The sequence below is a fragment of the Amblyomma mixtum genome, chromosome 9 (assembly GCF_055824585.1).
Source record: "Amblyomma mixtum isolate Tamu chromosome 9, ASM5582458v1, whole genome shotgun sequence".
Lineage (NCBI taxonomy): Eukaryota > Metazoa > Arthropoda > Arachnida > Ixodida > Ixodidae > Amblyomma > Amblyomma mixtum.
Window position 1 is genome coordinate 40,080,024 of NC_143020.1, and position 20,969 is coordinate 40,100,992.

The 20,969-nt window shown below is 48.5% G+C and overlaps 1 pseudogene; it reads right to left on the reverse strand.

Annotated features, from left to right (window-relative positions):
* Nucleotides 1-1,878: 1,878 nt before the first annotated feature.
* Nucleotides 1,879-15,236, reverse strand: LOC149328813 (juvenile hormone acid O-methyltransferase-like; annotated as a pseudogene).
* Between the last annotated feature and the right edge of the window lie 5,733 nt (nt 15,237-20,969).

Below are 20,969 nucleotides of genomic sequence, written 5' to 3' on the forward strand. Positions count from 1 at the left end.
CTTTGTTTAACGTTATAAAAAGCTTCCTTCAGGTTCAGGACCAAAATAGCCCTGTCTGCCGGATTCCTGAAGGGTGAGTCGATTAGTTCCCTATTGATTTGGAGCAGCACTTCCTGAGGTGATAAATGTGGCCAGAAGCCGAACATGGTGGGCGGCAGTAGCTCCTGATGTTCCAATTAATTGGACAGCTTTTGGCTCACTGCCGCCTCCATGAGCATTCCGGCGCAGGACGTGAGAGATATTGGTCTCAAATTTTCTATATTTATCTTTTCACCGGGCTTGGGGATGAGCGTCACTAACCATGTTTTCCAGTCGTTCGGTAACTCCTCCAGGTCCCAGCATTCGCTGACGTAGTCCGTAAAACCTTCGAGCACTGGATCATTGAGGTTAGGCAGAAGGCCGACTGCTATCTTGTCACCTCCTGGTGCCGTCGCTCGCCTCATATTCATCAGTGCGGCTTTGATTTCCTGAACAGTAAATTTTTCGTCCAACCTTGAATTTTTCTCTCCGGTGTATGTCGTTATTTTGTCCCCGTCGTGCAGAGTCGTACATAAGTACCTTGGTTTAAGTTTGTCGGCGAGTTGTTTACGTGTGCATTGAAGGACCTGGAGTTCCCTCCTTAAATTTCTGCGCTGTTTGCCTTTGGTTTTATTAGGCTCAATGAGGCACCTCAGGGAGCTCCATGTGCATTTCATGCTTAGTGTACCCTGTAGGGAAACGCATTTAGATACCAGTTGGTGTTGGCAAGAAACCACGCGTAATCTTTCGCCTGTTTCGTTAGCTGGCAATTACAATTATAAGCTTACGGTCGTTTTTCTTTTTTTCATCCCTTAGTTAGAGATATCCTGGCTTCACACAAGTGTAAGAGGTGGTTGCCTGCTGCCAGGGTGCCGTCGGTGGTCTGAAGTTTGCGCGTGAAGCGATTTTTGGATTCAGTGAGCTTTTTGGCCCAATCTTTGTAGCTTTCGGCGTTGACACCCAGTGCCGGAGTTTTCACCTGCCTGAACTTGGTCCAATCGGTCAGGCAAGCCTCTCCCCTCATTTTCCGTAATTTATTTCATTCTAATACAATTTGTAGGATGCAGTGGTCACTGCCGAGAGTTTCTTCTGTATTGTGCCGTTCGTAATTTTTAGCGTTTTGGACTAGCGAGAGGTCTGGGCACTTGCCTCCAGAGACGCTGTTTCCTATTCTAGTCGGTACAGCGGGTCTGTGAGAGTGGTTAGTGCTTCGTCAACTATGACTGCGGCTAACTTCCTGCCTTTTTAGTCGTCTTTATGGTATCCCTATTGGTAGCTAGCGGCCCCTTCGGCCATTTCCTGCAATTTCCTGTAAATTTTGACTTCGTAAAACTAGAGCTTGTAGAGAATTGGTTGTACCGAAGCTTGAATAGTCTTTTTTAACCGTCTCCTGAATGTATTTTCTATGTTTATTTCATCAGTTGGAAGGTGGGCAGAGAATACAAACACGACGATTGCTTGCTTCCATCTATGTATTTTTTCACCAGCGGGTACAGGATTTTTTTTTTTGAGAAAAAGAAAGGTACAAGTGCAATCACAATTTTCTTCTAACAGACAAGTAGGTGGATTGTTTGGAATGTTATCACTGTAATCTACGCTACTGTGTTTCAAATCGTAGCATTCTTCTTTCTTAGGTGCGTTAGAAGGGCTGTTAAAGCATTCATCCTGTTTTATTTCTATCGTTTAAATGCTTTACTGCATCTCTCACTTTCTTATTTTTCAACTTTTCGATTATGATTTTCCTCAGCTGAGCGTTACATTAACGTAAGTATGCGCGAATTTTGCGAATTTGAGCAAATTCTCACATTTCTTTACTTATAATGAATGGAACGGCTACATACTTCTGAGTACAGCAAACAACTACGGCCCTGCCCTCGACGCCTTGATGACGAACATTCTGTAACGTCCCTTGTCAGCGTCGGGGCCATGCACAATCCGGACCTGGCCCCTGACGGCACTGACGAGTTCGGTTTTTTCTTCTGGACTGATCATCTTGGCGATTGGAAGGGCTCCAAGATGAGCGGCTGTGAAGGAGAAAAGAGGAAACATCACCTTTTACTGCTTACGATTAACGTTTGAAACTCTCAATGAAAAAATCAACTGTATGGCACCCTGTGTTCATCAGTTGCGCTATATTGGCTATGTGCTTGTGCTCTGCTATAGCGGTTTACATGCGAAAATTTCCCGTTGATCTTTCTTCACGAGCGTGAGACAGGCTCGGACAGAATGATGAGGCGTTATGTAGCACATGACAGCATACTTAACGAGGTTCTGCATGAACAACTTGATGTAAACAACTGAACCTTATTGCCTGCATAAGGCAGGTGGTCAGCTTTCAGGCACATTATCAGACAAGTGGAAGCGGAATGGTGCATCGCACACGCTCTGCAAGATTCATGCAAGCCTGGAGCTTTTACCATCCATACCATTAATTCTCCAGAAGTTGCATTTGCTAACGTTAGTAGCGATGTTTGCAAACCTTTTTCCTGAAAGCCCATTTCTTCAGGTATATATTTTTCTACACTTTTTGCACCCCTCCCAAAGAATTTACGCGGACTTTTCAAGAGAGATAATTTCTTACGAAGTGGCCTGCAGAAATTTTTGAATGACACTCGGTACACTTTTCTGCGCGATATCACACAGTAGTATTGGCAATGTACTGCCTCTTGCATACCCAGCAGCTCGTCCTCGCTCCAACCATGCAGAAAGGTAGACTGGGGAACTTCCAGCAAACTTGGATGGAGGTCTGCCTCGTGTAGGAGTCGCGCCATGAATTCCATCAGTTCGTTTTTGTCGTTCAGGTCTTGCGTGTCAGGAATGAACTTGAGCAGCGCCTGTCAGAAAATTTACAATACTTTTAGTAAGACAGAAAGAGGGCAACGTAAACAATAACGAACAAGCTAACATCAGAAATATGAAAAAGAATGCTTATGAAAATGATAGCCTGCCGACTAGAAAGCCTGTTTTTGCATTGGCGCCATAGCGTGTACTAAAGACCACGAGCAAAAGTTTACGTGCAGACATGGGAGGCTCTGAGGTTACATGAATAAGAACGGAGGTTAATAGATTATCATCGCTTGCAAAATATATATTGTAAAGAGGAAGATGATAGCAGTCGGAGCAACAGAACCGATGCGCGGCGCGAGGCGAGAGGAAGACTATCGGCAGCTGAAGCAGCAGAGCCGACGCGAGGCGCGAGACGGGAGCATCAACTGTTCTGGGACCGGACCTGTCCTTGCCCGGTCTAACCGGCCTTCACAACAAGTCTTCTCGTGCCAATAAAGGCCGTTACATGTTGCTGGAGGTGCTGGGTATCGAGCCCAGTACCTCTCGCAGTGCCTCGAGAACTGCGTGCTTGTCGCCAAGCTCGAGACCTCGACTTTCAGGATAAAAAACAGCGCAAACGGGGACGAAGCAGAGAGAGGGACACGACGCTGTCCCTCGTGTCCCTCCCTCTGCTTCGTCCCCGTTTGCGCTGTTTTTTATCCTGAGATCATGCACCAACCAGCCCAAATTGCCACCCTTTTGAAGTACCTCGACTTTCTCCGGCCAATTTGATCATCGTTTCTGTGGAGGGCACCGATGTTTCGCACTTGTTGACACCGGTGCTGCTGTATCTGTGCTCAGTGCAAAATTTTGCCGCCAATTACAAAAAGTGATGACTCCGCTATCTGCTTTTATGCTTCGCGCCGCTAATTCGCAAATTGTCGCGCCTTTGAGGACCTGTACAGCCCGAGTTACAATTCAGGACGTTCTGTACGTTGCTGACTTCATCGTCTTCGCATCGCCGTCTCACGACGTTGTCTTAGGCTTGGACTTTCTCTCCCAACATGATGCTGTCATCGACTGCACTCGTTCTGAAGTCGCCCTTCTTCCCTTCGGCGACGCCTCGGTGAACGCTTCCGCTAATCCGTGCTCCAAGTTGACTGTGGCTGATGGCGTTGTGATCCCGCCGTGCTCTGCTGTGCTCGTCTCTGTTCATTGCGACTCTGCATCCAACGGCCCAGTCATCGTCATCCCGTCAGACTCCTTCGCTTCTCGCCACTGTCTACCCCTGCCATTCGCCGCGCTCACCGTCTCAGCCGGCTGCAGCGCCTTGCCCCTGACGAATCCATTCCTGTGCCCCTCTACTCTTCTTCGCGGTGAATGCCTTGAACGTGTCCAGCCTTTCGCCTCCGTCGTCGCCTGGGACCCTTATAAGGATGCCTCCTGTCGCCTGCAAGTGTCTTCACTTAATTCTTCCCCACCCTCTTCTGATCCCGCTCCCGAGGCCGTCTTCACGCGCTCTATCGACGCGAATCTTTCGCCACCGCCGAAGACCCAACTTGCGGCCCTGGTAGATACGTTTCGGTCATCGTTTGACTTCTCTCACCACTGTTTGTGCCGCACCTCAGCTTTTACCCATCAGATCGACACTAGCGCCCATTCGCCGTTGCGCCAACGCCCATATCGCGTCTCTGCCACCGAACGCCAGGTTATCGACACCCAGGTAAATGACATGCTGCGGCGTCGCGTTATACAACCATCGCACAGTCCTTGGGCTTCCCCCGTTGTCCTTGTCACCAGGAAAGACGGCTTATCCGCTTTTGCGTTGACTACCGGCGCCTGAACAAAATCACTCGCAAACACGTCTATCCGCTGCCCCGCATTGATGACGCCCTTGACTGCTTGCAGGGAGCTGAATTCTTTTCATCTTTAGATCGACGTTCGGGTTATTGCCAAGTCCCGATGGCCGACGCTGACCGCTCCAAGACAGTCTTTCTGACGCTTGACGGGCTGTATGAATTCAACATCATGCCCCTGCCACTTTTGAGCGGATGATTGACACCATACTGCGCGGCCTTAAATGGAAAACATGCTTAGGTTACTTGGTCGATATCGTTGTTTTCTCCCCAGATTTCAAGACGCACCTCGTTCGCCTGGAGCAAGTTTTGAGATGCCTCGCGGGAGCCGGGCTTCAAACCAATTTATATAAATGTCGCTTCGCCGCTCGCCAGTTGACGATTTTGGGCCACGTCGTGTCAGAACAGGATGTCCTTCCTGACCAAGCGACGGCCGGTCTCGACACGCGCGCTCTCTCGCTCTCTCCTTGCGGACTGAGCAGGTGCCGAGAGGACAAAGGATTTTTTTCTGCGCTGCCCCACCGCTGATCTCCGCGAGAGGGCGCTGCGAGCCGACCCTTCCTGCGGCAGCGCGAAAGCCGATTTTGCGCCTACGGCACGCAGGGCCGCATTCTTTTCACGTGTTTGACGGTGTTGGTTTTGTCGCTGTGTTTAGCTCGTGAAAAAAAGGTCCGCCACGGGCCTCATGCTTCGCGCCTCTTGCTCAGAAACTTGTGTAGTTAAGCTGCGCATATCATTCTGTGGCTATGGTGTACTGTTGTGTCGCTTTGCTTAAACGCGTGAACGAAAGGATAGCGAAGTGAAGTCAACTATGCGGCTGCCTCATGTTCCGCGCGCCTTGTTACATGCTTGTGACGACGAACAACACTAGCAGTCCTGTTTACAAACTTCTGCGTACCCAAGAGAATGGTGAACTTCAGTACCCAAAGTCGTTGTTTCTAGCCCTCCTGGAAAAGAATTCGGCGTTTTTTGAAAAGGCGGTTAGTGTATATTTAATGATCGAAAATTCTCGAAGCCTTACAACTAACCATTCAACCACATCTTGAAGATTCACCCCTCTTATGCTGCCCTGAAGGTGTTGACAGAAGTCACACCAAACGCTCAGCATATCTGATTTCTGCGGAGTTTCTCCGAATTCTTCTCGTCAACTACGCAAAGAAATGGTCGAACCAAAATTACCCGTCTTGCTTCCTCCACAAGCCAACGCGAAAACATATTTCAGGCTGTAACAGACAACGTGTATTTGGAACTGTAAGTCGCACGACAGTGTTGTTTAGGTCATTATACAAGCAGTGCTTGTTATTGTTTTGAGTTCTTTTAAGTATGTGAAACGATGTCAGAGTTTCAAAGAGCACAGTATTCTTCTGATTTGGCGTGTTTTGCACAGTCAGAACAGATGGCACAGATACATTTGAGTGTTTTCAAGGGGCAAGAGCAATTGTTTTCTTCTTACATTTCCAAGTGCCGACAGAGAGTGTGCTAGCATTGAAGATGGACATAAATTTTTCATAACCTTGGTTTCTCAGTGAATTATCTTCCCGCACTTTTATTCCTGTCAATCGCAAATAATACAGCCCTACCCGCTAATACTATGCGCCATCACTGCATGGTTGTCAGGTTCTTGTTCAGTGCTCGCAGAAGCCGTTAAGCAACATGTGCAAAGTATCCGAACCAGCGCGCGGCGAGGCTACCTCGAGGGTACATTTCAGCGACTCCCTTAGTTAACAAAAATCGTCGGATTGGCCGGTTGGTCTGATCGTATGCTCCTCCGGCGACACGTTGCCGGTTGGGGCAGCCACTCCAAACTTCCTGAGACCAAACTGATTTAATCAAGACGAGACCAAAATACAAACACTTAGAGAAAAGGCGGTTCAAAAAAGGCTGTTAAAGAAGGGCCGTTTAAAAAAAAAGGATGTTTAAAAGCGGCCGAGACTAGGACTCGGCGCACTCCTCCCGCTCTTTGTTTGCAGCGGTTTTTATCCCCTCGATAATTGGGCGGAGCTTTAATAAACCGGCTCTCGCCCAATTCCAACCAATACTGCTGCAGTGGCACTGCGCATACAAGTAGGCGGAGCCCAGTGCACGCCAGAGCCCGACTCTGGAGGCGCCACTGCTTAGCTAGACAGTCGGGGGTTTAAGGAGTCGTCGACCTTATTGTCCCCCACCCCCACCTCTATGTTTGTCAAGGGATCGTTTCAAGGGGTCGTCGGCCCCTTGGTCCCCGACAAAGCGGTCGCGGTCTTTCCCGCAGCCTTGGACGGCATCCGAAGCATCCGAAGCGCGCGACCCGCTGTCGCCATTCCTAACCCCTCCAGACGGACACGGTAGGGGGAAATTAGCTACTAGCGCCATAGGCTTCTGCCTTAACACCCTTCGAGCTGAGAGGGTTGGCTCGCAGCACCCCCTTAGAGTTGCGGTGATAGGTAGCAACTGCCCCTCATGCGCAGGCCGTAAGAGAGAGCGAGCGAGCGCACCGGGACCGGCCGTGCCCCTGCAAAGCTTCGTGCCGTCTCTTAGTTCCCGAAGCCCTCTACGATGAAGGAACTTCGCAGTTTCATCGGCTTATGTTCTTACTTCCGACGCTTTATCCGAAATTTCGCTTCTATCATCGCACCTCTGACTGCCCTTCTTCGTGGCAGCAGCGACCTATCAAGCTGGAGTCCTGCCTGTGACGAAGCGTTCGTCACGTTGCGCCATCTACTTACCTCTCTGCCCATACTGCGCCATTCTGACCCTGCTCGCCAACTGAATCCACACAGATGCCAGTGGCGTTGCTATCGGTGCCGTTCTTGCTCAACGCAAACCGGGTTATGCGGAGTACGTCGTTGGATACGCGAGCCGCACCCTGGCGAAGCCAGAGCAGAACTACTTAGTCACTGCAAAAGAGTGCTTGGCGATCGTTTGGGCGATCGGGTCTCGTCGGGTCTCGTCGGCGCAGATTGTAGCGTCGGGCGTCGTTGTGCGGCTGGTCTTCAAAGCGATGCCGCGCAAGTCTTCGGGCTTCCTCGGCGCGATGAATGTAGGCGGCGACGTCGAGGTTGTCTTCGTCGGAAACGTGCGGGAGCAGTGCGTCGAGTGTTGTCGTGCACTTCCTGCCGTATACCAGCTGGAATGGGGTGAACCTGGTTGTCTCCTGGACGGCAGTATTATAGGCGAAGATCACGTAGAGCAGAATGGAGTCCCACATCTTGTGTTCGGCGTCGATGTACATGGAGATCATGTCTGCGATGGTCTTGTTCAGACGCTCTGTGTGTCCGTTGGTTTGCGGATGATAGGCAGTTGTCCTCCGATGGCTTGTCTGGCTGTAGTTTCAAATGGCTTGCGTCAGCTTCGCTGTAAATGCCGTTCCTCTGTCTGTGATGAGCACTTCGGGGGCGCCGTGTCACAGGAGAATTTGTTCGACAAAAAATTTTGCGACTTCTATTGCGGTACCACTACGAAACCCTTTGCCTCGGCGTAGCGGGTCATGTAGCCGGTGGCCATGATGATCCACTTGTTACCTGATGATGAAGTCGGAAAGGGGCAGAGGAGGTCCATCCTTATTTGCTGAAAGGGCTTAGTTGGTGGTGGTATGGGGTTCAGGAGTCCGGCTGGTCTAGTAGGAGGAGTTTTGCGTCGATGACACTCAGGGCACGTTTTCACGTAATGGGAAACGTCGGTAGCTAGCCGTGGCCAATAATACCTTTCCTGGATGCGGTGCAACGTGCGAGCAATCCCGAGATTCCCTGCAGTCAGCTCATCTTGACATGCCTGCACAATTTCTTGCCTGAGATTTTTGGGAATGACAAGAAGATGCACTGTCCTGTTGGGCGCGAAGTTCTTCTTCAGGAGGACATTATTGTGAAGGACGAAGGGCGATAGTTGCATCTTGAACCTTCGGGGAGGCGATGCGTTCTTGCGTTTCATATAATCAACCAGGTTTTGCAACTCAGGATCTGAGCGCTGCTGGTGCGCGAAACTGCTGGCCGCTCCTAAGAAAGCGTCGTCGTCTTCCTCTTCCGGTGCTGCGTCGACGGGGAGCAGACGGCGTCGGAATGCTTGTAGTCAGATTTGTAGACTACAGTTATGTCTTCTTACCTGCCGCGGTGGCTCAGTGGTAAGGCGCCCGTCTACCGAGCCGGAGTTCCCGGGTTCGAACCCGACCACGGCGGCCGCGTTTCGATGGAGGCGAAACGCAAGAGGCGCCCGTGTGCTGTGCAATGTCAGCGCACGTTAGAGATCTCCATGTCGAAATTATTCCGGAGACCTCCACTACGGCACCTCTTCTCTCTTTTTTCTTTCATTCCTACCTTCTTCCTTTCCCATACGGCGTGGTTCAGGCATCCGCCGAGATATGTGAGAGAGATACTGCGTCATTTTCTTTCCTCAAAAAGCCACCAACCAACAGTTAGGTCGAATGCTTGAAGACGCAGGCTCCAACGAGCAAGGCGGCCTGAGATATCTTTCAAATTTACAAGCCAGCCTAGAGCATAGTGATTGCACACAACCTTGAATGGTCGCCCATAGAGGTAGGGTCGAAATTTCGACGTGGCCCAAATAATTCCGCGACATTCTTTTTCGGTCGTGATATAGTTGTCTTCGGCTTTCGACAGTGAAATACTTGCGTACGCAATAACTTTCACCTGTTTAGCATTTTTCATAACGATGACCTCTCTTAAGCCCACACTGCTTGCATCTGTATGAATTTCGGTTTCGGCATTTTCATCAAATCGTCCGAGCACGAGAGGGTGACTGTAAGCGACGCTTCAGCTCTTTGAAAGCTTCAACTTGCGGCGTTTCCCATTTAAAAGGCACGTTAAAAGGGTACAGCGATGCGCGAAAAGTTCTCGACGAATCGCCGGTAATAAGCGCACAGTCCAAGGAATCTGCGTATAGCATTCTTGTCATTAGGCTGTGGAAACTTTGCGATCGGAGCCATTTTTTCGGGGTCTGAAAGAACTCCATCCTTGCTTAAGACGTGACCAAGGAACAGCAGCTCCTCGTAGACGAAGTGACACTTGTCTGGTTTCAGTGTTAGGCCTGAAGACTTGATCGTTTCCAGCACTATCCGAAGCCTTCTGAGGTGGTCTTCAAAGCTTGTGGAGAAGACAACAACGTCATCTAAGTAGACTAGACAGATTTGCCACTTCAAATCGGCGAGCACCGTATCTATCACACGCCGGAACGTTGCTGGAGCAGAGCAGAGGCCGAATGGCATCACCTCGAGCTCAGAAAGTCCGTCTGATGTGATGAACACAGTCTTTTCGCGATCTCTTTCGTCGACTTCAATTTGGCACTAGCCGCTCTTTGAGAAGCACTTAGCGTTGCACAGCGATAAATGTGTCATCGATGCGCGGGAGGGGGTAGACATCGTTCTTCGTAATGCCGTTCAGGCGGTGGTAATCGACGCAGAAGCGAAGGGTGCCGTCTTTCTTCTGCACTAGGACGACTGGTGCTGCCCAGGGGCTCCTCGATGGCTGGATGACGTCATCACAAAGCATTTCCTCTACTCGCTTGCGGGTAGCTTGGCGTTCTAGCCGCTATACGCGGTAGGGGCTCCGCCGGAGTGCTCAGGCGTGTTCCTCTGTGACAATGCGGTTCTTGGCAAGCCGGGTTCGTCGCACATTCAGGCCCGATGAGAAGCAATCGCTGTACCTTTAAAGAAGACGTCGTATTTGGTCTTGTCCGCTGCGGGGTGATGCTGGGTTGATATAAAAGGTGGGTTGCTGGTCCCGGCCAGATGGTTCTACGAGTTGGTAGGAGAGGGCAAATATGTCTCTGATGTCTGCCAGCTCATCGGGAAAAGCAATCGTCGTACCTTTGTTTAGATGCCGGTATTCTTCGGTGAAGTTAGTTTCCCGCACCTGGACTTGGCCATTCCGGATTTGGGCGACTCTCCTTGCGATGCGAAGTCCTCGATCCAGTAGTGACTGGGCGCTCCCCTCGACGACGCCTTCGGCAGGCAACGTGATGAGTCGCTTTCTTCGCAACAGATATGGCTTTGTCCGTGGAGAGCTTGATCACCTTAGATCGAAAGTCGATGAACACCCGACATTCACTCAGGAAGTCTGTTCCCAAAATCACGTCTCACAAGCATTTCTGTAGGACCAGGAATGTTGTAGCATAGATTACCCCTTTTACTATAACCATCGCGGTACAGCATTCTGACGGCGTTATAAAGTTACCATCTGCGGTGCGGATCAGCGGGTCATCCCAAGTTGTTACTTTTCTGAGTCGGACAGCGAGTGGCCCGCTCATGACGAAGTAGTCAGCTCCTGTGTCGACCAAGGCAGTAACCGCGTTATCGTCGACCGGAACTTCAAAGTGGCTTGTTCGCGTTTTGCGTATTGCACGTTGTCTTCGGTGTACGATCTTGGCTTCGTCGATTAGTGAGGCTGCTGTGGGCATACACCAACGTTACTTTTCTGTGCGGTGGTATAAGATTCAAGTCTGACCGCGTCGTCGTTGTCGTCGGTGTTGTCTTCGTAGTTGAGGCATGGTTTTGCGTTTTACCCGATGCAGGACCTTTGTTCTTGCGCTCAGAAGCAACCTAGGCTAGGAGATACAAAGCGTGGTGACGATGGCGACGGGGAACGTGATAGGCGGCTCGGCGGTGAGTATTCTTCCTGACGCAAAAACTCTTCGCTTTCGGCTCGTCGCTGGCCGCTTCGGGGTCGTGGGGCGTGGTAAGAAAACCATCGGATGCCCATTTTTTTTATGGGCAGCCCCGTAGAATGTGGCCGGCTTAGCAACAGTGGAAGCATAATGGGCGGCGCTAGTCCTGAGTTCTCTACTCGTCGCATTTCCTCGGCCGTGTGCGACGCTCATTGAAGGGCGGGTTGGGGCGAGAGGACGGCGGTCCAGCGCAGCTGGTAGAAGGAGATAGGGGCTAGTCTCGTCGTCGAGGTGCAGGACGGTGCACTGCTGCGGCTTAAGTCACGGCTTGGGGCTGCAGAGCCTGCGTGGTTGTCGACCTCACACGCAAGGCCTGTTGAACATCGTCCCGGATGACGTCTGTGAGCGATGCAAGGTGCGGCTGCGTTCCCGTTGGCAGCAATTGTCGGAGCTCTTCTCGCACAACTTGCCGTATTAACTCCCGCTGGTTATCGTTGTTAACGGTCTCTAGGCAGCTTGCTGAAAAAAGCGCTGCTGGCGGTCATACTGGCGGGCTCTGGCATCAGCAGTTTTTTCCATGGTGGATGCCTCTTCTACGATTTCCGCGGCGGTTTTCGGTGAGTGCCGTACGAAGACGGCAAAGGGTTGCTCTTTAACTCCTTGCATAAGCAACTTGACCTTTTCTTCTTCCTTCGTGCTCATATCGGCACGCCGGAAGAGACCCTTCATCTCCTCAATGTACACTGCAACGGTTTCGTTTGGGTGTTGTATGCGAGACTGTGGCAGCTGCTGGGCTCTCTCCTTCCTCACGACGTTTGTGAAAGTCTTGAGAAGCTGCTGTTCGAAGGTTTCCAAGCTCGTAAGCCTAGCTTCCTCATTCTCAAATCAGATTCTTGCTGGTCCCTCCAAGGCGAAGAAGACGTGCCTAATTTTCATGGCATCGTTCCAGTCGTTAAAGATAGCTACACGGTCGAACTGTTCCAGCCATTCTTCGGGGTCGGCGCTAGGCGAAGCGTCGAAGCGTCGAAGGTCGATGCAACCCGGGGCAGCTGCAGAATTACTGCAGTCGACGTCTGGGGCAAGCTCATGGCGGACGTTGCTGTTTGCTTCCGCTTCCTGGTAGGCTCCAGCAGAGTCCCGAACTCAGGTGCGTCTTCTAGCAGACGTCGGCTTGCGCAGTGGACTCGACTCGGGTCCTCCAGTGAATGACTCCGATGACTGGCGTCACGACTTGCGGGGGGTGTCCGGTACATTGAAGGCTAGCCCGCACCTCCACCCCATGTCACGTTGTAGTGACGGCAGTCTAACGGTCAGGAAGACGGCAACAAAACTTGAAAACGAACCTCTTTATTTGGGCTGACTTCTACCCGCAAAACAATTGAATCAGTCGGCGGTGGTGTAAACAACAAACGTGCTCGTCAGTCGTCGAACTAGGAACGCGCGGCTCGCGGCATCGTTCAATTTAAAGCCGGCAAGGAAACATCGAGATAACAGGTTAAGATCATCTACAGTAATCTGTAAAAACGCAGGCGCAGCTCTTCATGGCTGTAATCAAACAGATTAGTCCGCTAGCTTCTCGGGTCATGAAAAAAATTAACACCGCTTTCGTGCGTGCTTGCGAACGAACGGACAGTAGAATGATACGCGTCAGGAAGAAGGGTTAATTAGAAATCAGGAAGCAGTACACGCCGCATAGGGCGGAGCCTATCTGTATTCTCTCTACTCCGTTCTTTTCTGTCGTGCGCGCGAGTGCGTGCAGCGCAGCTGCTACACTTCGTCTTCATCACACAACGCCCCGCCTTGAACAGACCCACGGCCTTCCAAAGCACAAAAAGCGATGTCCCATACATGCTGTGCATTTATGGGATATCCCATCACCGGAGTTGAAACGCTGGGCTACTATTCGAGACCTTGCATACAACACCGCGAAACATGAGGTCACCGGATATTCGCTTTCTATCTCCTGTCCGTCAGAATTCCGCGCGCGTTTCTGGGGACCATTTTTCCTTTCTCGTTTCACGAAGCCATTATAATCTACCAGTTATTATGTCACGCTGAATATGCTCGGTGACTGACCCGATTGCGCTCTTTGCTTCTCAGCTCGCACCAAAAGACCGCGATGACAAGCGTCAAGATGCGGCTAAAATTGGCCCAGGCGATTTTATGCGGCTCTGGACGCCATTGCTCAAGTGAGGTCTATACCAAAAGGTTTTGTTTACTTATTCTGGTCCTTTCAACGTTGTGATTCGACTGAGCGATGTAAACTACGTCATTGTCAAAGTTACTGCAAACGATCGGTGCTGCCGCATGAACCAAGTAGCCAAAGTGGCTCGTCTCAAGCGCTACCACTGTCGGTATTCCTGACTGGCTCGAGGACGAGCTTCGTCTGGCAAGGGAAAAATATTCGCGCACCACGCAGCCAGCGTATCCAAAGGGAACGAAGCAAGCTGGCTTTGTCTGGAAGGTGGACGAAGCTGAAGACGCGCGAAGCACGTTCGCTGGGCGGCCAGCTCATCTGTGCCCTTCTTGTGGTAGACTCCCCCCGTGTTCCTCTCCCGTGTGCTTTCCTTTTGCCTTTACTACGTACAGGTGAATAGCAACCTTTACCTCCAAATTCTTGGCCGATCCCCCAGTGTGGGTATGTGCCATTCTGTCAAAGGCTACAACAACAACAACATTTCCTCTAGTCCGCCCAGCCTTCACCTCTAAATAAACCGATTCCAACCGCAACAATATTATTCAACCAGTACAAGTGCCAATATCTTACGTGGCATTAAATTTAGCAAAGCTAGCTTCGGAGATAACGTGAACAGTCGCTCAGAATAAACAAGGAACAGTATTTTTTAAACTCATTTAGCCGACATTTCTTGCTTGCCGCGGGTCCTAGGGGAAAGCCCATAGGCTTTCGGGAGCCCGCAGCTCGACTTAAGGTACCTGCAAATGGCGAGGTTTGCTAATTTTGAAACATGCTACCATCAGGCTCCGCCTGTACTGGCGACTCAGTCGTTGAGTTCCTAAGGCGCCCGGCCATGTGAGCTGGGAACCTTGACCGCGAGCCTGACCGCGGCGGCCGTGTTTCGACTGACGTGAATGGGGTCCGTGTGCATTCACTCTTTGCCGTTGCCGGGAAAGGAGTAAGAGCCACCGGTTTCTTTCTAGGAACAGAATGGCGCGATAACTGTGTCGCTGCTCGGTCAGCACCTCAACCTCAAAAGCGTTAAGCTTTACGGCTGCCATTGTACCCCCACAACGGCTTGTATAATGCTAATAAAGCTTACACTGCAAACATTTTCCTGTTCTACAAACCTTGCTCTCTGCGTCCCTCAGTAACATTGCTATTACGGCAGCTCAGGTTACTAGTCGCTGTCTCTTCTTAAAACCTTCTGGTGGTGATAACAAGCATTTTGAACTTACCTCGGAATATTTAGCCCAGCGATCCGTATTTGCTAGGCCCCTCCAGACGTCTCCACCCTCAGCCGACGCGCAGTACACAAGCAGGCATTCACCGTTTGGTGTCAAGAGTTTGGATATATTCCTGCAAGCTGCAGGCAGGTCTACAACCCAGTTGAGGCAAAAGAAGGAATATATCCGATCAAAGTGGCCGAACTCTTCCAAGAAACCTGAAACATCCGAACATATGTCCAGCAGGCGGAACTCAAGTCTCTCGCCGGCCGAGTGACGTTTAGCATACTCGATCATTTCCTCAGAACAGTCGATGCCGACGATCCTGCGGCACGGCTGGCAACGAGGAAAAAGGACCTCTCGTGTGAAGTCTCCTGGTCCGCAGCCCACATCGAGGAACTGATGAGACGCGTCTGATACTTTCGAGAACGATGCCCAACTGCAATCGAGGAAGGAAAGGCTGTACTTCCATTGTGGTTTGTGGCTCGATGCATAGTCCTTAGCGGACAGGTCCGCGACTTAGATGCTTTTCTGATGTCCAGTAGGTGTGTGGTCATCGCCCACTCCGTCTAAGGGGTCCTTGAAAAACATCATCTTCACACAGATTAACATTCAGACACTGCGAACGTGGCTGCAGGTCTGAACTTCTCTGCATGTGAAAAAGAACGAGCATATGACTTAAACACTTGCACACACGTGCGCATATTTCTATGCATTTCAGAGAAAAGCAAATCTTTGAGTAGAAGATTAGAGTGGCTTCGTTTTTAGGTCTGTAAGAATGGAGATTGAACTTGCCTTTCTAAAATTCAAGCTGCAGGTGTAATCAGTACTCAGAAAACCGGTTTCTGCCAATATCTTTCTGGGATGTTTGAATATTCCCACATTCGCACATTGCCTCCTCGAATAAAGCAATGCAGTTAAGACTTAGGGCGTCAGGATGAGTCTACCTTCACTTTATAGACGCTAAAATATTTCTGAAGTTCTCGTTTGTGAGGTGGTGTTTGCTTTCGCTTGTACCTTATTCTGTACAAATTGTGTAAGCTTAGATAGCTGCGCCGATACAATATTTGCGACCTTAAATTCGAACCAGCACTCTTGCGCAACGCTAGCCTACCAGGCGGAATACCAACATCTCTAATGTAAACCTTTTTGTCAGGCTTGCCTTCATGAGACCTGCACTGCGCTTCCTGTACAAGCAGCTGATGTTCTTCTGGCGTACACCAGAGCGTGCTAGAGGAGAATTCCTCTGGAAATTCTCCGCATTCCACTTAGACTAAAACAAGCGCCTTGATTACTCAGGAATCAACCCTGCCGGAAATACCGAGTGTTTCAGCAAAAACTTTCAAAAGTTTTCAGAAATATGCTTTTAGGAATAAAAATATGGCTTTTGCGGCGTAGTATTGCCAGTGCGGGCGGAGACCACAAAACTGGTGAATCGTCTTAGGTACTAAGCTTATTAACAAATTTATAATAAATAATATTTTAACTAGTAGACAGGCGCCTGGCTCTGGTGAGAGGTTTGTAGCCGGTCGTTAGTAATAGCCATATCAGTTTTCAGAATTTCAGAAACGAATTTACCGTTGCGGCTGTGACTCGACAAAGATTGGCAGTATGGGGAAAAAATACATGCGCTCTTAAAAGCATGCAGGAAAAGCAACGCGAGTTCTCGTAAGTAGTCGAAAAAGCCAAATTTTGTCCAGCCACAGAGCAAAGCATAACCGCGTTTATGAAATTATAAAAACTGATTTGGCTATCAGTAATGACCTGCTACAGATCTCAAATTGCACCCAGGCGCCTAACTGTAATAGCTAAAAAGTTAATTATTCGTAATTAGTTAACCAGCTTAATAGTTAAGATGATTCACCGGTTTTCTGGCGTCCGCCAAGCCTGGCAATACCATTTTCAAAGGCAATAATTTTGCCTTAAAAAGCCTTTTTTTTTAATTTTCGAAAGTGGTCGCTTAAACACCCGGGATATTTGTTCACTACAGTTTATTCTAGTACACGTCATGGATATATCCATCATCATCAGCAGCAGCCTTACTACGACCACTGAATACCAAAGATATCTCTCATGTCTCTACAATTAACCATCTCATTTGCCAACAGCACCTAAAGTATCCCCTAAAAATGCTTTACCTCCTCCGCCCCTCTAACTTTCTGCCACCCCTGGTACGCTTGCCGTCTCTTGGAATCCAAGCGTTATCCTTAAGGACCAGCGGTTATCTTGCCTTTAAATTGCATTCCCTGCCCAAGGCCATATCTCCCTCCTGATTTTGACTAGGGTGTCACTAACCCGCGCTTGTTTCCTCATCCACTTCTCCCTCTTCCCGTCTCTTAACATTGCACTTATCATTTTCCTTTTCTTGCCTAGCTGCGCTGTCATTAACTTGAGCTAAAGCCTTTTTTTTTACACTCCACGTTTCTGTCCCATAGGTGAGTACTGGTAATATACAGGTCTATAATTTCCTCTTGAGGGATATAGCAAATTTCCATTAATGACTTTAGAGAACCTGCCATATGCGCTCTACCCCATTCGTATCCGCTGCACAAATTTTAAGAATTTTTCGCAACTAACACTTTTCGCACATGGTTTCGGCCTCTAACGCAGCGACCAGAAACGACAGAGCAGCTCCCATTAATAAAGTTATGCTTTGAGAATCTAAAGGTGTTGTCATGCTACAAGCAATTGTTTTCGCTCTTACATTTTTTTCATGTCGCGTACATTGAAGTAAAACGCACCATCATCAAAGCCTAACTACGTGGAGTGCCGGGAAGACTCTGTTCCTGCTCTCCAGTTGATTGTGTGCTGTTCCAGACGCGGCAAACAAATCGCAAAAAACCTCCGATTATGGGCCCCTCACTTCACTCTGTCGATGCCTGCATGCTGTGTTCCCCTAGTTTGAGACTGCACTCCCTCACTGAATCAGGCCGTAGCTTATTAGCTCTCCGCACTGCATGCGCAGGATATGGTTACACAAGTTTATTCCCTAATTTCTTCCATCTTTCTTCTTTTTCTAAACGTTGCCCGCACTATTTTATTCTACTTGCTGGCCGCGCTTTGAATTTCTTGCAGAGCATTAAGTTACCCTCGCAGTTTGTTGAGTGTATGTGCGCACTGGCAATATACCGCTTATATACTCGGTGTGTAAGTGAATCCCTCATCCATTTCTTAAACCTGAGCATTTTCAGGTACAAATACGGCATCTACGCACAATAATACCTGTGGCATGGGAGCCAGCATATACACAATTATTATATTAAGATGTAAGCTGGTGAGCCGAGTTCGGGGATATAGTGGTTTTGACGATTACGTTAGACACTTATTCGCTACTAAATTTTGCTACCCTTATTTATTACCCATTTCATGTTTAAAAAGTTTTGAAATTTATTTTACTCTCGGCTCTTTTCCTCAACCATAATGGTCATTTCGCTTGTGACTGAAACCCCAAGCGGCCTTGACGCGCTCCCAGCAATACGCATTCTGACACGTCATTCCGCGACCTGTTTTCGCGTGTCCATCTTTGCCGTCCAGGCAGCGGTGGCTCCTCTGGTCGCAGTCATAGTGCAGGAGGTGCCAAGGGGCAAGTGCATCCCACAATGAACTTCGTTATTACGGGTTGCGGTGCCAGCGTTATCGCGATGTGCTTTTTTAATGGCGCATAATGCACAGAATTCTGAGCACGCCTGGGCCGAAGGTAATTTCGTTTTCAAATGTGTGCAAACTGCCAAAGTTATTATGAATGACAGGTTCGAATCCCTATTTACAAGCAGGTGTCTCCGTGTGAAAGGCGGTAGGAAATAAATAGCAGCTAGTTTAAGCTTTGTTTCCTCATGTTAGCATGACTGGAATAACTGGGCCACAAAACAAGTCTATACACACCAGAAATAGTATTTAGGAGGGAAAGGGGCATATCCTGAAATTTTCCGAATTCCTTATTATTGAAGGATAGGGTAAGCTGGCATTGATTCCTTGAGAGGACCAGAAAATGCGCATAACCTGGTTCTTATTTTCAGTTCAGTTTATTACCTTAAAGACCCCCGCAGTGGTATTACATAAAGGGTGCATTATACAGAAAAATAAGTACAGTGGTTGCCATGTGGGTTCAACATATAACATAATCTGTTGCTGCTTTGGAAAAGTTGGATGGGCAGGTAATAGCAGCGATGCAGTGGGAAAGGCAGTTCCAATCTAACGCTTTTTTTCCAAGAATTTCACTCCCATGGTTCACAACTGCGGCCACTACTTTGCCGGGACAGATGCCATTCCCTTTCATTTACCAATGAAAAACAAAGCGGTATCCACGCAAGGGGCCGCCGCAAAGAGGCCGCAAGATAATCTTCGCCTTTACTTTCGCATGTTTTTTTAAAGAAACGCTGATAAGCATCTTTATTCAAATACACGCAGTTTTACTGAGCCTAGCAACTTCCGCAAAATGCTAGGCCGCTTCCATTCGCCAAGACCTATTCATAGAGGTTCCGTACGGCGTGGATACGTTCAATGATAACACTGAGTCAGCGCCCACAAATGGATGATGATGTGGGAGCGCTGCGTTTATGAGAAAAGCTACAATCAGCATGTCTTTCCATCTTTATATAGCTATGCTGTAAACTGCTGCTCTCGATTTCCTGTGTCAGTACCATAAATCATTATTGAGACATGGAACAAGAATGCGATCTCACGGATCCAGTTATTCGCTGACTTCAAAGTAGCTGCAAAAAACATTTTACGCCACTGGTGAGTTAGTTTTCTATGGTTATCAGATTCAAAACCCTTGCGCCTCAAAACACGAAGCCACTTGCTCCTTATCTGTACTCTGTCCTAGATCATGCGATTGGCCCCGCTGCCAGGCGAGTAGTACGCTCAATTATCTGCGCTCTTCTATGTAAACGGAGCTATGCATTACAAAGGAAGTACGGAAAACTGAATACTCTTAATTTCTCATTACGTATAACCTTTGGCGAAGACCAACAAATAGGATCCATAGAGTGCAGCAAGCTGTAATTTACACTGATAGATGCTGCACTGCGCCACCTAACGAAAAAGACAATGACAGTACCTTTTAGGGGACACCATACTTGCAAAAGGCTTTAAAGAGTGCCTCACATAACATGCCCCATTTAGATATTATTTAATATACCGTCGACCACACTAAGAAAAGGCATTTCTGTCTCAATGTTCCCCCTACAACATATTAGATCCTGAGATGAGAACTTCGAGTCGCACTTTGGGACGTGAATTCTGTGGAGCTTAAATGCAGTAGAACCCGAGTTTTCGCTACACCTCCAAGCACAAGCTTTTATGGTCAGCATAGTACACAGGACTACACCCATTTGTCAAACCCAATGCGATGGTTGGAGGAAGGGTATATTTATCCCCAACAATATAAAGATGATGTTTAAACCTTCGTTTTCTCATATCTTAATTCGAAGCCTCGCTGCAGAAAAAGCTGTCCTGGTGTGGTCTGTGCATTTAAAACATGCTTAGTACTACTTATACACCCCAATGAAATACTATGAAACAGAGTTAACAATGATTTCCGGTTATTATTGTCATTTATCGCAATTTTGACCCGGACTATTCAAAAAAGGAAAGAAAATACTTTAAGAGTCCCTACCTGATAAAGTCAGACAAGATCCGTTTGATTCCCACCCTAACTCTGACAGGATACCGATCAGTACAGCTTTCAGCTGACTCGTGCAGAACTGCGTACCGCGCACATTCAGAGCTTCAAAGAGACGACTGCCCGTATTTGATGAGTCAGGTGGTCGCTAAACCCGATGAATCCTGCATACCAGGGATGCGTCAGCCCTTTGGAGCTTATTTTTCAAAGGCACAGTCAATCAGTGATATCTGCGACACCCATTCATCAGTTTTTGTCATTTCAGCCTCCTAAAATAGCGGTGGTATATAGATTTTTCCTTTTAAAGCAATATAGATTTAGAGCATATAGATATAGAGCATATAGATTTTTACTTTTAAAGCAATATATAGGTTACGAGAGCATGAAGTACTTGACTGCTTACAGGAGTATATAGCGAAGTATACGCTTCGTTAAGGGAAACATATTTATTCGACTCGACGTTTCGATCGGGAGACCGATCTTCTTCCGGAAGATCGGTCTTCCGATCGAAGCATCGAGTCGAATAAATATGTTTCCTTTAACGAAGCGTATACTTCGGTATATGTATATATGTATATATATAATCTGAATAACGTTACCTCTCTTCCAATCATTGCTTCAAAAGGAAGAAATCTATTACCATCGTCATTTTAGGAGGCTAAAAGGACAAAAACTGATGAACGGGTGTCGCAGATATCACTGATTGACTG